Raw genomic sequence first — 13,324 nt, forward strand, 5'->3', positions numbered from 1 at the left:
ACATGTAAGTTTAGCAGTGTGCTATATGACAGGCTTTGCGCACTTCCGATAGGCCGATCAGCGACAGCAAAGCTTCATATAGCATGTGCTCTATCCCCTTCCCGGGCCAACGCCGCCATGCAGCGGTGACAGATTGGATGCAACTTGTTTTTCGGGCAGAATAGCTATCGCTAGAACGTATCGATACTTAAACTGACCTACGAAAAGCAATGACGACTGTCAAGCGTCTAGCACGAATGAGACCTCTGATGCAAGCCAAGCTTAACTGCAGTGCACACAAAGCTCGCGGGCGAAAATTCAGCGGTGCCGGCATCGCAGCCAACGGCGCCGCCTTTATTTCCCGATTCCTTTCAGTCTGCATACTTATTACGAGCGCAAGGTAAAGCGGCAAGAACGGTAACAAAACTTATAGCATCTTATGAGCGTGTACCATGTGCTGCCATTTCGAAGCGGTAAAGGCCTATACAGGCGCCGGCGGCAAGACTGATCCGCCGCTTTGAATCGGCCGGCAAACTCACTCACGTACTATTCCGTTCTTTGTGCAGCAGGAAATATCTTGCCTTCTCGAGATTTCCCCGACTTTCGCGGCAACTCAAACGGCGTGCTGCGAGTCACCGTTCTGCTCACGTGGACGCACTTTTAACCCATAGCTGCCGCTGTTGTTTTTGTTCGCCTATATTTCTGTGGCTCACACCCAGTGCGGGTGATTGGCCAAGCATTGGGTTTTTAGAAATAAATTTATAGAAAATTTAATCATAGGGTAATTTAAAGAATAGATTTATTACGAATTAAAGACTAAGCTTAGGTCCGTGATAATGTGTAAAAAACACTTTTATTAAAACGAATTAAAATAATAATAATGTAACCTGTTTAGCTAGGTAGCCGATTGGTTTCATTAAGATAGTTCCGCACAGCCACGCAAACTTTCGCATTGCAAAACCCAGGAATGGAGGCTCCAAAAGACAAAATGACAGGCACAGACAAATCTTCCGATAGCCCGCAAAGGCGTTTCTAAAAGGGATATTTTTTTTGCTACATTGAATCACCTACAGATAAAAGACAAGTGATGAATTGTTTCGGGCTGTCATAAATCCCACCTGACAGTCTGACCGCTAGCTCGTTTCGCATTTGCACTTACTGGATGTTTTGTTTTTAGTCTAAATTTTCCGTTTCCTTTAACTTCATGGGTCTTTACCTTACACGCTCTGCTACCCGGTTCTTGGTCCATCCCCTTTTGTGGGTGCGCGCCACCGGGAAGAGGATATCATCATCATCATCATCATCATCATCATCATCATCATCATCATCACAGAATGCGCACAGCGGAGAAGGAGCCCGATCAGACCGGTGTTGGATGAAATTTAGCTTTGGTGCACGATGTGGCACTTCCAATTTTCGTGTTTGATAGAATGATCTCCTCTAGGGGTACAAGAGATGACCATATTCGGTGGAGTTAGTCAGTGCTGTGTCTGCAAATGCTTCCATGATGGCATGCCTACGAAGCCGAGCAGCCGCGCCATAAGCCATAAAGGAAAGTGCGGCAAAGTCGGTACAGTTAGTGACGACCTCGCTAACGAGTCAGCAGTTTCGTTGAGAAATAACCCTTTATGACCGGGTACCCAAACTAGACGGACTTTTGCAGGTATACTAGTGCATGAAACGCCCTTACCGCATGTGAGTTAGCACCAGCAGAAAGTGCGGAACAAATAGATTGCGAGATTGTGGATATAACGGCAGATGTTATTGACGTAGGTGTGCGTAGTGTTCTTCATTAGTGGGCGCCAAGATCACGGCTCTGGTACGGCTGTTGCAAGCAGCCGCACTGCAGAGCTGGGAGTACTTCAACTAAGATGGCGGCAGCGCCGCTTTCGGAAACTCGCGCATGCGCAGATCGAGTGGTCAGATCGGTCTAACGAAAAGCCATCGCCGTTTTTAAGGAGGTCCGTTGTATATTTGCGAGTTCGTAAGCCTGAAGTGGGCTAACGTTCGCAAATGTAGCTTGTGCGGGCTTGTCGCGCGACTGAAGACGGCAAACGAGTTGCACTGAGCCGCTGGTGATCACTAACAAATTTATTAGAGCAAAATTTTTATTTAGGAATCTCGAACATACTTGTGCGGAAGGCAGTTCCTCCACCACCTTTTAATTATTAGCAATTGTCTTGCAGCCCGCTTTTCTATAGCTGCAGCGCTGCAAACGCAAGGCGCAAACAATGAGCGCGAAAATTTTAGAATAAAAGTCACACCTCTTGATTGACCCAGAGCCAGCGCACCCAAAGCCCTCTGGGGCCCCAAACATTTACTGGACCTATTTTAAGGCTCGATACTATACACGTCGCAAATCAAACAGATTCGGCTGTGTCTAACAAAGAAACGAGCCAGTCGAAAAAAATTCTTTCCTTCATTGTTCTTACAAAGAAACTTGGCAGCCTGTGCCACAAACTATTCTTTTTCTTTGCAGCGAAATTCTGCTTCGAAAATTAAATGCGACTGAGAGACAGAAAAAAATTCTAATTTTCATTAAACAATATGTGCGCAGCGTACTTTTTTATTGGATGCAACTGCGCACTAAGAATTCCTGATGACGCTTCATCCATTCTATATAACTGCGCTGAGCCACTGGTTATGCAAACCGCTGTCGGAAAATATGAAAGTACGTTCTGGGATATATTTATCTCTGATTTAACGAGCGTGATGCAGAAATGACGGATCGCTACGCGATTAGAAAAAAAAAAAAAAACACGGTTCAGCAAAGCACATTCACGCAAGAAAACATAAAAAGCGATCGTGAAACACTGCAACGAACGGACGCGGCTACAAGCACATGTTCAAGCTGACGGTTGACGTAGACGAACTTACTGCACAGGGACAAGAATAAGCGCATCGTCTGCAACTTTCAAAATTATTTGCTCTGCACTTATTTTCACACGCTGTGCATTTTCCTTAGTGTACTTTCTATAATTTCTTGCACGGGAAGAAAATATGCGACGATATGTTGTATATGAATGAGATTATCGTGAGTGTTGCGTATACTGAAGCAGTGATCGTACATAGTCAATGTCGAGATTTTTACCGACACCGCATCACTGCCGGTGTGCTGCAAGCGGTCTCCGCGAGTGACCGTATACCATTGTGCAAAGGAGGAAAAGGGACAAGGAAGCGCGTTTGACTGTCTCCCGTTCCAGGCATATAGTTGATGCGACACTCGCCTCAATGTATCATTTTTTCTTACACTAACGAACTGCCCCGTAACCTATAGTTTTATTTGCACAGTTGAAACTTACCGAAGCTGTTCTCAAATGGGCCGTTTACATATATAAATGAGATTGGTAACTACGGCTATTGGAGAGCTGGAAGCATTTTGATCTTCGGCAACCATTCAGTTGCGCGGCGGGGACGTTTACCAGAAACGCGACCGCGAGACGGCCCAAGGCGTCTGGCGCACTTTATTAAGCGACTACAAAACGCATGAACATCATTTCGCTGTTCTGTCGGCAAGCCCAATGTCCTAAAATGTTGCTCACACTTTGGGGCTACTTGCATTAAAAGTGGTCGCCCGGCGAAAAATCTAGTTACGCACCCTGTGTTTTCTACTTCGTTGTCGTGCGCTCCATGAACAGCTGAAAGTACTAGTCGAACTACTCAGCACCGAATTAAACGTACAGACGTACAGCAGAATTAAACGTACAGACGGATCACACACGGAGTTCCGCATCAGCGCCTCTGAGGCAACTCGCCATTGTTTTCGCTCGAACCAACAGCGGCTGTGCGAATGGACAGGGAAAGGCGCTGTTCGGTACTGCGTTCGTACGCTCTATAGAACACGTTTCCTACATGCCATGCATGGGATTCGTAGACACACTTTAGGTGTTCGGCTTAGGCAATAAGCAGCAACATTCGGGCTTGACATACACGGGCTCGACTGTATGAGCGAGTTGCTTGCAACGACCAATACCAAGCGATTGTACCAAACAGCCTAACCTGGCACACTCACTCGTGAGCAAAGGCATTAATGAGATGTAATAGTATAGAGAGCTGGGCGAGTTGGTTTGAGGACATTATTGGAAACATTTTGTCGCGCACACAATAGACGAAAACGAAAGACAAACGTTTTCATCTATTGTGTGCGCGCCAAAATGTTTCCAATAATGCATTAATGAGGATTTTTGTGCGAAAACTGTTTGCGCTTACAGTAAGTCAGTTCGGCGCTCATATCGAGTGAAACACGAAAGCCGGTCAGACGCTCGCTGTTCTCCGCGATATGGACCAAACTGACAAGACATAACGCCATAGCTTACGTAAAGGTTGGCACGATTACTGTCATTCGTTTTCTGGTGGAGCTGGATTTAGGCCGATGGAAATGGCACAAATTTCATCACAAACCAGCCTGCGCTGACAAATGTTGGTCTGATGAACGTTTCTGTGTGCTTCGAATAACAACTGCGCGGTGCGAACATCGCAACAGATATCGATATGGTCAGGAAGTGTGGTGAACATAAATGGTAATGTAAGTGAATAATATTCGAGAGTAATTAGGAAAAAACATATGAAAGCGCATCATGTCTTACCGAGCGGCGAGCGCGACGTTAAAATAACGCGGATCCGGTTCACGAAGGTTTTCGTTCGTAAGTATTACTCCTTTCTTCCGGCTGCGTTAGATAATGATATTCCCAGCATTAAGATTGGCTGGAATCCAGGCTTATGACAAATTCTAGCGTAGAATTTTTTCGTCAAAATGGGTCCACAGACGCCCTGCGTATAGAATCGAACCAGCGAAATTCCGCCACTCCTCCGCTTATCTTCTCGCATGTGGTGCGTGCGAAATGCTGATTCTGCTGAGCCGTGTTCCTGCGAAGGGCTGCAGAAGATAGTGTCATATTTCCACTTCTAAAGAACTACCTCTCCCAGCGGCTGCATGCACGGGGCACGTTGCACGTGCTCCGTGCGCGCGGATTACGCACGTTACGCACGGAGCACGTTGGACTCGAGTTACGGCGAGTCCAACGTGCTCCGTGCGTAATTGCTGCGATATCGGATGACTCAAGGTCAACGGGCTACCACTGTGCTGTCTTTGGATGCAATAATAACTTTCGGAAGTGAAGGGTACACGCAACCGAACAATGCGAAGTACTCACATCTCCAGCCGTGGCGATTCTGTGTACGCAAGCTGTTCGCTCTGTTCCATTATGAAAGCAATGCAGCTCGAAGTGCCGAAAATCAAATAATAAGGAGGGAAATGGGACAGCGATTGTCGCGCTTCCTTCCTCGTTCCTCGTGTGTCGCCACTTCGCGCTGCTACATTGCTAGTTCATCAAGTCGCCCGAATTTCCATACTGCTGAACCGCTACCCAGCGTATGAAGTCGAGCGTCTTTAGTCATTGTAGCTCAACTAACAACATGCAGCTGCTTGTCACGGCAGATTTTGCCAGCGACCTTGCGGAGACTGCATGTTCATCAGTCGAAAATGCCGCGTTGATCTCGCACGACATAAATTCGCGTGCACCCATCAGATGGCACTCTCCAGTACTGGTTCATTCAACGTGTAGTTATAAAGCGAGATTCAGTAAAGAAGAAAAATGAACATGCTGTGGTGAAGCCAAGAAAAAGACGGAGCATGTTCTAACCGAATGTGGAGATATCCACCCAGGTGTATGTTTGGGCACGAGCCTACACGAAGCCTTGGGTTTTAGGGACGACAATGAAAAGCTGAACACGTTCACGATAGGAAAACGTAAGAGACGGTTAGAGGATTGGCGGTGGAAAAGTAGATAGAAAGGACAAAAATAAATACTGGGAAAAATAAGGTCATTCTGCGAGGGGCCGAGAGCTTGGCTGTGAATTTGTGTTTTTTTTTTCTCTAGTAAGATCGAATTGATTGAAGTAGACAAGGCATTAGGCCGACTTAAGAGAAAAAACAGTTTTTTTCTCTTCTTTTTTGTGGAGCCTGGGGGCGAACATGTCACCGCCCCGTTATAAAGGGAACGCTCATAGCATTCATCCATCATTAAGTGCTGCAAAATCGAAGAAACGCTACTTCGTTACTCCGTCTTTACAGTCGCGGTACGTGTTGGTTGCTTCGATGCGCACCAACCCGCTGGCGGGTGGAGGGTTGCGCGCGCATCGGCCAACAATACAGAAAAGTCTGGGGACAATGATCCTTCTTTAGGCTCTCTTGCCATTCTATCTGCAAATAATAAGAAAACTGGCTAGTAAATATGCCGAAATAGAAGTTCAAAGTAACGAGAAAGTAGCCATGGAGCTAATCTAAAATTTTGATCGCCAGGCGGGGCCGTAATGCACCAGTTTGGCGCAATGTAGCCCCCACCTGCAACACTGGCGGTTACTACAGCAAGGAGGCGACGATGGCGAAGGCATGGCAGTTGATAAATAAAGTTACGTTAATTAACCCACGATGCAAGTGAGATTGCAAGGCTGCCGTACACGCGCTCGCCTATCGGCAAGCAGTAACGGCGTGTTCCCTCAAGCCCATATTATGCTTTACGCTAAGCAAATTTTTGCCAGCTGTAAACACAGGTGAACAAACATAAATGCGTCTGACACGTCCCCGAAAGTGCGAAGCCGGAGGTGCCCTGCGCGTCACTCGGGACAAATGCAAGTGGCAGTTTTACCTATCGAACGGCAGCAAGCATTCAGTGTTCCCTGACTGCTTTTACAAACGCGCTCAGTGGGCGGGAAGGGAGAATTGGGGGAAGGTGCATTCAGAAACGTCAACTGCATTCACAATGATCATTTATTTTTCCCTCCCTTTCTTGAAAGTCGTCAGTCACAAAGAAAAAAGCACGGAGCGAGAAGTCGCCGCGCTCTATGCTTTTGTTGGGCTCTTTGTCACGGAGACGGCACCGGCCGGCTTTCTGTCCCGGAATTGTATACGCCCACCCCGGCATTTAAATAATATACGTATCGAACGTGAGCGTGCGCTTTCATGAAAAGAACCCAAGATTAAACTCTTGGATTGCGTAGCGGCACCGCCCGATTCCGGCACGCGTGGCGACGCTTTGTTTCGCGCGATCAGTGCCAGTCGAGGCGAATGAATGCACACACATATGCCCCTCACACAACGACGCTGAAAACCGGGCGTCGAGTTCACAGAGGCCTTAGTTCGTCTGTTTCCCATTAGTAGGCGGCCTACGCAAGTAATGTATTCACTATCCCAATTGGCTTGCGTCCCGTTCTTACGAACATCTGTTATGCACGAGGTTTTTGCAAATCGCTCTCTGTCTCTCTCGCTAACTCTCCTTTTTCGTTAACGCCAGCTCGCCTATTCGAGCTACGCACCGCGGAAGCAGCGCCTATGGCACGGAGAGTTTTAAGAGCGCGAACTCCGACAGTCTTTACTTTATTGTCGCCGGCGTGCCCGGAACAGAGATATAGCAAAGGGGGTGTGCGTCCAAACAGCAACAGCAGGCACGTGTTACGGGATTCATCGATCGGGCTTCCTATATACAGCAACGTGGAGGAACGGGGCGCAGGAAACAAAAGAGCGCTGTGCCCAACGGCGTTCGTGCCAAGAAGCGGAACTTGAATTCGATCTCGTCGGCGAGCAGCTAAAGCGCGCCGTCCCTGCCGACTCAAGTGAACCGCGGGCGCTTCGGAGCTGGGGACGCCGTCAGGATCGATCAGCGTGTGCGCTGCCGCCCCGAGCGAAAACCTCCTCTCGCCTCCCATCACGGTGCTCCTGTATACTCTTCGGGCGCCGCGGGCTTCGAAGGGCGGCCCTCTTTGTATTCGGGCGATTTCGTTTCGCGCTTTACTTTGGCAGTGTTGGCAAAGGTGTCAGCCTCCCTTCCAATTTGAACTAAGAATAACTTAAACAAAAAAAACAAAAAACAGCTTCATCGTTTCACTATATAACTGAAATAGAAAAGAAGTAGTAGCTTTTCTTGACTTTCATTTTCCGTTGGCTTCATATTAATTGTGACTAACGGAAATCGAGTCGTTCTACATACATCTTCTCGTTATCTCTATCGCTTTAGCTTTTATATATATATATATATATATATATGTTTCGTGTCTCTTCTCCATATGGGCTAACAACAACACGAAATGCGTACGCGCGAGTGGCAGCTCATCAGGCATTCCATATTTTTGAATATATATATTAGTTCAACCATGATTTAACGAAGTGATCGAGGTGACAAATTTCGTTCGAGAGAACGGCAAATTTATTGCCTAGTGGAAAAGCTCGTGATTTTCGCCTGCGCGCGCTTCGTGAGCCCACAATTCTCGTAGCTGGCCAGTAAAATCAAAGCGCCCTCGGCACCCTCGCGTGTCCCCCAGCAAACCGCCTCAGAAGGTCACCTGGCTTGGTGTGGGCACGGAAGCTTCGACAGTATCCGGATCGTTCGCATCTTCAGACTCCTCTCGTGCGCCGGAAACAGGCTGCACTATCTCCTCGTCGTCGAGAACGTCTGTTGTGTCAGTGTCCGCGTCTGCGACCCACAATTCGTCGAAGTTATGATCTGCGGCCACCTCGTCACGCCGACGAATTAAGCTCTTCCCAACAACTGGGCGATGCATCTTCCTGCTCGTGTTGCGGGCTTGTGGAGCCCGACGCAGCCTGGCAGCACACTACCAGGCTGCGTCTAGAATTTATGGCGTCTAGAATGTCTGGCAGCACACTGCCAGACATTCCAGACGCCATAAATTTGGAAAACCTCTTTTTTATGCAATTTTTTTTTCCCTGGAATGCTCCGTTAAGTCAGGTTTCGATGCAGCTCGTGGATGCCCGTGGGCACCAGCATCGGCCAATAAAAAGACGCGGTGCTAGCTAAAGTGATTAGGGAGCTTTAGCAAGAGGGAATCCAAAATTAGGAGGCGCTGTCGGCAAGGCCTACAAAAGAATGCAAATATATATAAATGCAAAATAACACACAAGGAGTGCAAAGCAGTTAGAGTTTTTCGGTATGCGCAAATACTTTTGGGGTGAGGAAAGGGGAAGGGGGGAGGGGCGCTGTTTCTACAGCCTCCAATTGTGCATGTCGTTCGTAATCATTCGGCATTCCTGTCACGCGCGCGTGCGCCTCCTCCTCGGATAGAGCCGACCATCCGTCGCTAAATACAAAGACCTCGTTTTCAATAGAGGGCTGTGGCAAAAGAAAAAAAAAGAACGGAGAAGGAAGAAGGGCGAGATTCGTTCAAAGACAGATTCGATCGAGTTTTCTCTTATTTTTTTCCCTGCAAAAGCGTGACTCGATTTACTTTTCTATAGCCTGATACAAGGACGGAAACTCTCTCTGAAGGCCCTAGCATCTAGAGCTTAATGTTCGTAGGGATGCGTTCCAGAGCACGATTGTGAGACACGAGTCGTGTTTAGACAGGAATCGAGCTCTGCACAGCTCAGAGGAACGGCCGTCACGCGCCAGCGATTATAACCGCCGTCCAAGAGGTCAGGCCACGTAACCATGACCTAGAAACGCGCCTCGCGATTTGCAAAAGGAAAGAGAAGAAAGAAAGAAAGAAAGAAAGAAAGAAAGAAAGAAAGAAAGAAAGAAAGAAAGAAAGAAAGAAAGAAAGAAAGAAAGAAAGAAAGAAAGAAAGAAAGAAACGTCAACGGAATATGCACAACTGTTGCCAGTGGAAACAGGAAACCAGCGTAGTATATAGCGTTAGCAAAATATTGTCACCGGCAAACAAAAACACCCCTCGCTCGAAACGATGCTGCCCGTGTGACTGCCGTTTAAGTAACTATATATCCCGCTTCAAATAAAAGACGGGCAGCCGTATTCAGACACGACACCTCGGTAGTGTTTGTGATGACCGTATAGCATAACGGAAAAAGGCGTGATGCGTGCGCGCCGGTCGTTTACGCTGGTCGTGCACGAGGCAAAGCAGCGCCGACGAGAACAACTTGCGCGTGTCTGCCAGCGGCAAAAAGCGAATACCATAAAGGAGACGCCCATGGCGAGCCCATCTGGGGGGCGGATGACATTTGCACCAGAAGCAGCGGCGCGAAATGAACTGCAGAGCGTGAGAACGCGCGACCCATCAGCGGCGTCGTGACGTCGTCGCTCCGAACATTTCACGCTCTTTAGCGAAAGAGAGAGAGAGAGAGAGAGAGAGAGAAATGAGAACTTTGCCAAACGAGACGTTGAACGCAGTGCGCTGGAATAACACGGTCGAGCGCGTATATTCTAAAATGTTTTTACCAATGGGCGGCCTCAAATCCGAAAGTATCTCGGACACGCCGCCCCCTATACGGTGCACGGTATACGAAAAGCGGCGCCCCTAATGGCGGCTGCTTCGTCCGTGGTCGGTGAGGCACAGGAAATTCTCGAGAAATGTCGAGCGCGTGGCCCGATCGACGTTTTACTGCCGCACTTTTGTACTGATTACGTTTCGCAGGCATCTTCCATTCGCTTTAAAGAAAGCAAAAAAAAAAGAGAAAGAAATAGTAAGGAAAGGATGCTGCAGCCTGCAAAACTGATCGCATGATCATGAGATGAAGAAGTGTGAAAAAGACAGTAGTGTAAATGGAAAAGTTGAGGCAGATTTGTGTGTCCGACATAAACCGAATTGGTGCATGTACGCCACACTTGAATGGCTTTCTCTCAGTGCACTCTCGGACACTATTTATGATTATCTCACCGATCTCAGCATATCACAGGCTTATTGCGCTTTACTGACATCGTGAATGCTGGCTATGATCTACTATTCATTCTATGAATAGCAGCTATGATATAATATTCATGCTATGATCTACGTATAACACAAGGGTATGTTTATAGGCACCTGAAGCAAGAAATATGAACTTATTTCTCAAGTTCGACAGCTGTATGCAAGTAGAGGTACAATAGTAAACAACTCGTCACAGGTTCTGCTTGTATCGCAATCTATATTAAATGTTTCCTCGCTAAGATATCTTGGTGGTGGAGGGTGATGATGCACACAGTGAATGGATATTTGGGAGACGCGTCTCCTTCCTTCAGATAACTACAAAAAAACAAAACAAAAAACTGTGTACGACTTTGTGAAGTTACCATTTCAAATCTCATAGCAAGGAAAAAACTCGCGACATTAAATTTCCCACACAACATTTTCACTACTCGAGGCGAGATTAAGGTTCATGATGGAAATCTGCCCAAGGCATCAGCTTTCAGTCGGTATTACTTGAGTCTACTCGTACCAGTGTAGTATATTCTCTATTCGACGTGAAACGAGAAATGAACGAAACGCGCTACTTCTCTTTTTCCAGCATTTTCCTCTTCTTTTCTTTTACGCATGTTTTTGAACGACACTCAAACACTCGTTCACTGCTTGTTAAAAAGTGAGAGAGCACAGTTTGCTCTATATACATTGCCGCTGCGGAGCTTCGTAAAGTACTGTGGTTGGACGAGAATATATATCTGCACGGGCATTCTTGCGCGTCGCCTCTGCCTGGATAAAGTCAGCACGAGAATATTATGTGGTGACTCTAGGGGAAGAAATAAAGACGCTTATACCTGCAAATCTCGCGTTTTCAGCCACAGAGAGAGAGAGGGAGAGAAAGAGGGATATCCTTAGCAGTCCAGCCACACTGGCAAGCTCTAGATTTTCCGCGACGTTGGGCTTATTGTCAACTGCAACAAACGCTTACGCAACGCTACTTATGCAAGCTTCCTTCAAAAGAAGCGGCATAAGACGCCGCTGCCGGCCCCACTAAGGAGAGAAAAAAAAAAAAACTTCCTCGTGCCAGTTCACAGATCCCGTGCCACTCCGAATCACGAGGCTTATCAGCGGCAATGACGTAAAGCCCTCGAACGAAAGAATGCGAAGACGGAAAACAAACAAACAAACAAACAAGGTTTGATCCTCGACTAAAAACCGCGACGTCCCGCAAAACAATAAAATGTGAAGGCGCTTGGCAAAGACGACGTTGGAGCTCGGTGACCTGCAGGCGGTTCTCGCTTTCGCGTCGCGTGCTTTTATTCCTCCTCTCGTTTTCGAAGAAACCGACACGCTCCAGTGCGTTTATATACGCGGGCTCGAATAAAGACCTTCGCGATACTCCTTCCATTTTAATCAAGCCCAAAGCAAGGTTCAAAAGAGCGCCTGCAAGGTCCTATATACTTATCCCTATAATATACTCGCTCGCCTGGCGTTGTTTGTGCGCGAGTGAACGCGTTCGTGCTCGTTCGCGCGTGTCCGTTGTTTTCTTCGAAATTATCCATTATCGTTTTCTTTTCTCCTTCTCGTTCAGCTCCAGGAGAAACCGGTACGCATCGACACCGTCGCTATTCCCTGCTTCGCTATTCTTTTCACGCTTCGATTTTGAACGAAGCTTCGCGTTACGGGCTCGAGATCAAGGATATCGATGGGATTACGATATTCGCCGCTGGAGAAAAAAAGAAGGAAAGAAAGAAAAAAACTAAAATAAAGAGAACGAAACCCTACAAGAACAGAGCGCCTCCACGTCAACGCAACTGTCGGAGGAATAATTGTTGCACCGAGTGCCACACGTTATTCCAGAAAGCTGCAGAAGCAAACGCCGCTGAAGGAATCCGAGCACCGACTAGCTGTGGGAGAGAGCCCACAGAAATAGGCTGGTGTTGTTCCCTTGTCCGTGTGTAAAGTAGAGCTGTTTTTTTTTTTTAGATGGGTTCTTACCAACGAGCTCGCTTCCAAACACTTTTAAGTCACTTTACAGCTTTCTTATGCGTATATTTAAGGATTGTTGTTGGTTGAAATCCATTAAAAAAAAGAAAGAAAACACATTGCATATGATAAATATGCCATGATTTCGAGACTACAACTATTGACATTTCACGTTTTCACGTTCGCTATATTTCTACTCCTTTTTTTTACCGATTCGTCGTTATAACCATCCTATATGCAAGCTGTAGTATACATTACTTGTATATACAAGCGCCCATAACGTCTTACTTTATCGTATATTAATGCACTGGTATACCCAGGCGAGCAAATATTCTACGTTGAATTCACGTTGCGGTGGTGATTCAACGAATCTTTATTCTTTCTCTTTTTTTTTGTGCGCTAATTTGGCTGTCAGTACAGTAAGAGTACCGTTTGTTCACTTACTTAGGCTTACTCGCCACCGCGTAAAAAGAAAAGAGCTGCTTTCTTTATTGTTTTGCTTTCGCCCAGAGTCCGAGTGCAAGTAAAATATGTTTCCATCTTTATCTGAAAAAAAAAAAGAAGAAAACAGACTGCTGCGGGATGAAGTGCTTATGGTCCGTGCGCAGTCGGGGTCTTGCTTCTGTATACGCGATCGCTTTTCGCAGTTCAGCGTGAAAGTGCCGCGGGAATTTTGCATGCAGAATTATAGAATCTGAAATAGAGAAGGGCGGAGTTGGGGGGGGGGGGGGGTTGG

At 46.9% G+C, this 13,324-nt stretch overlaps 1 protein-coding gene across 1 annotated transcript in view; it reads right to left on the bottom strand.

Moving 5' to 3' along the window:
- The window catches only part of LOC119375571 (carbonic anhydrase 1), a 95,985-nt gene that overhangs the window by 40,105 nt on the left and 42,556 nt on the right, over window positions 1–13,324 (bottom strand). The window lies entirely within an intron of this gene.

The sequence above is a fragment of the Rhipicephalus sanguineus genome, chromosome 1 (assembly GCF_013339695.2).
Source record: "Rhipicephalus sanguineus isolate Rsan-2018 chromosome 1, BIME_Rsan_1.4, whole genome shotgun sequence".
Lineage (NCBI taxonomy): Eukaryota > Metazoa > Arthropoda > Arachnida > Ixodida > Ixodidae > Rhipicephalus > Rhipicephalus sanguineus.